The sequence below is a fragment of the Poecilia reticulata genome, linkage group LG17 (genome assembly GCF_000633615.1).
Source record: "Poecilia reticulata strain Guanapo linkage group LG17, Guppy_female_1.0+MT, whole genome shotgun sequence".
Taxonomy (NCBI): Eukaryota; Metazoa; Chordata; class Actinopteri; order Cyprinodontiformes; family Poeciliidae; genus Poecilia; species Poecilia reticulata.
Genome location: NC_024347.1, coordinates 14,583,313 through 14,586,240, shown reverse-complemented (window position 1 = coordinate 14,586,240; position 2,928 = coordinate 14,583,313).

Sequence of the window (2,928 nt, the reverse complement as noted above, 5' to 3'; positions counted from 1 at the left end):
TATATAGTTTTCTGTATAGTTTTCTAAGCAAATACAAGGCATTTTAAATAAACTTACTTGAATTGAGTTGAACTAGAAATAAATACTTTCAAACATTCATTTGGAGTTAGCATTGCAGCATTTAGAAGTATAAAATTGTGAAGTAGTAGAATGATAAGCTTAAAAATACTTTAAGTTACTAAAGGCTATCTGTCTACTTATGTATTTTCTTTCATTCATCTGTGTTATGACTGCATGATTTTATTGCTTTTCTGTTTTCAGAAAGCTTGTATTTGATGATGGATGCATTTTGTGTTGTTTGAATTTGCACTTGTGACTCAAAAAGAGAGCCAAATAAGTACAGTTTTATACCTGTGAATTTAAAATTTWGTCAAATATCAGCCTAACTAAAGGAAAGTACATGTTTGAAATTACACTGATGTATGAAGTTGTTCATATTTATGATTTATATTTATGTATACTTACTGTTAAATTGCGTCTGAATTTTAACACAGGCAGTTTGCTGGTTCCAACATTTCTGCACTCAGTCCATAACAGATGAAAAATGTTTAATCTTCTGTGCCTTAACTCACAATCCTATAGATTATTCTAGATCATGGTCTGCCTACTTTTGAAAATGTGTTACATTTGCAACTGAAGTTGTAGCTACTGTTGGCGTCTGATGTGAAGGAGGCTACAACAGCAAGATTTTTGCATCAAAATAAATAATTACGATAATAATATTAGAATGCATTTATGTCTACTACGTCTCCCGGTGCTGTCTACTAAGTACAGCGTATATTTTTAAAAAGTTGTTTCTGTTTATTCACTTCAACTTCAACTTCAACTTCAAATTCTAACATTTATTTTTAGTTATTTTTAGAGCGTTTTAATTCACAGTAGGCATGTCATTCCCATTACTCATATGTCTTCATCAATGCAAAATGCAGAGAAGTCTAACTTCTCCAGCATCCATACCCTCCCAGGCTCTGGTTGCTAAGTAACAGAATGGGAGATGTATTGAGACGGAATAGTCAATCAATTTTCCTTTGAGGTGTGTGTGTGTGTGTGTTTGTCTCTCTCCCTGTGTGAGGGTGTGTGTGTTGATCCAAATATCGCACATGCAACCATGTTGTTTCTGCAGTTTGGTGTTGAGAAGAACACTTAGAGACTATATTAAAAATATATATGGGGCCATATGCCTACATTTTATAGCGTTTCTATCACCCTGCAGGTTCTTTTCTCTTTCATTTTTCACAGATAAATCTCTCAAAAGGAAGTAAAGTTTAAATGTTTTTTTCTTTAGCTCAACGGCAAAATGCTGCTTAGCAACACGGCCACTGATAAACGTCATTTTCAAAATGACGCATTGTCCTACAGTTCTCCCTCATTGGTAGCTTAAAAAGAAAATCGATTATAATGAGTTATCTTTTTGTATAACTTTACTGCTGACGTTTGGGTTGTTTTTGCTGRGGAATTTATCATGCAATTTGAAATATTCACGTGAAAAGATTAGGACGCCTTTTAAAGGCCTGTCTGTTTTTCTAGTGTGTTTGGATATATGAATAATACATTTTAAACTCAACAACACAGAATATTCTTACATGTTTGTCAYATTAAGTCTTAACATGCGAAATGCTTGCAAAAGTCTTTATATTATGTCAATCATATTTCTATACATTTCCATTAGTAGTTTTTTTTTCTGAACTTGTCCTGAGTTGGTTAATTGCTCAGTCAGGTGAATCCTGACTTTCTCCAATGTAAGTAAGAGTGTGAAGTATTAGATCAACCAATCCTGTTTTCTGAAATAGATCAAAGGTGCATCTCATGACCCATCAACTGGTGAGTATGTAGTGTATGTAGCCGGAGCGCAACATAATGTTACATTTCTGATAATGGTGGGGCAAGGATTATGGTCTGTGGCCCACAATAAGATGCTGATGGGGTTCTTCTCACCCTACTCCTCATCCTTATCCCCATTGAGGAATTTTTTGACAGCAGGGTGGTAGAAACTACAGGAAGACAGTACTAAATGTGCAGTTCTCCTTAAAAAGATTGCCTTAAGTTCCCATTTCTACTTTTGTTTTTTCTTTGTTTGTGCGCCGCAGTTTTGTCTCCTCCCGTCTGCATATCAATGACATGGTCTGTCAGCAAATTACAGTGAAAGTGCAAATGTGAATTGTCCAGTCTCTTTCAATTGATCGCTTACAATTACAATTTATTATATCTGTCATCAACATTTTATTCAGAGTTTACAACAGAAYATCCTTACCAAGTGCACTGTTATATTGACAACATGACAAAGCGTTTTATTATCCGTACACAATGAAACGAGGACTTCTCATATCGATGGCACTAAAGTATCAATTGACACAAATGCTTACTTTTGAGAGATGAACTAAGGTATTTGAGAAAGATACTGACTTTCGTATGAATTGTTTTGAGAAATGCACTTACTGTAATGAAAACGTTGAGAATGATTAGGAATTTGCCCCAAAGTGACTGAGGAAAAACTGTAAAATCATACAAAATCAGTGAAGGACAAAATAAACTGCCAAAATGTCCAGGACTGGACTGTCCAAGCAAATTCAACCTAGTGAAGGCTCTTACTACTGTGGGTGTAAAAACAAATATCCTTATAATAAGAAAGAGACTGCACAAGTCTCTTTCAGTGGAGGTGTGTAAGGAGGAAAGCTTTGGTCTCCTAGAAAAAAAYAACAACAAATGTCCAGACTAAAGTTTGCCGGAAAATGTCGTGTGGCATTGACAAAATCCAGTATTCCAGCAAAAGAACTGCAAACCATCTATGGAGCACAGAGAGGAAATGATCATGGTTTGGGGATGCTTTGTTGCATCACCATAAATTCTGTCACATTTTAGAGCGCTTGAGTAAGATCCCAGACCATGTGTAAAAAGAGAAAAGGAAAAAAAATAAAAGAAAGCTGTAGC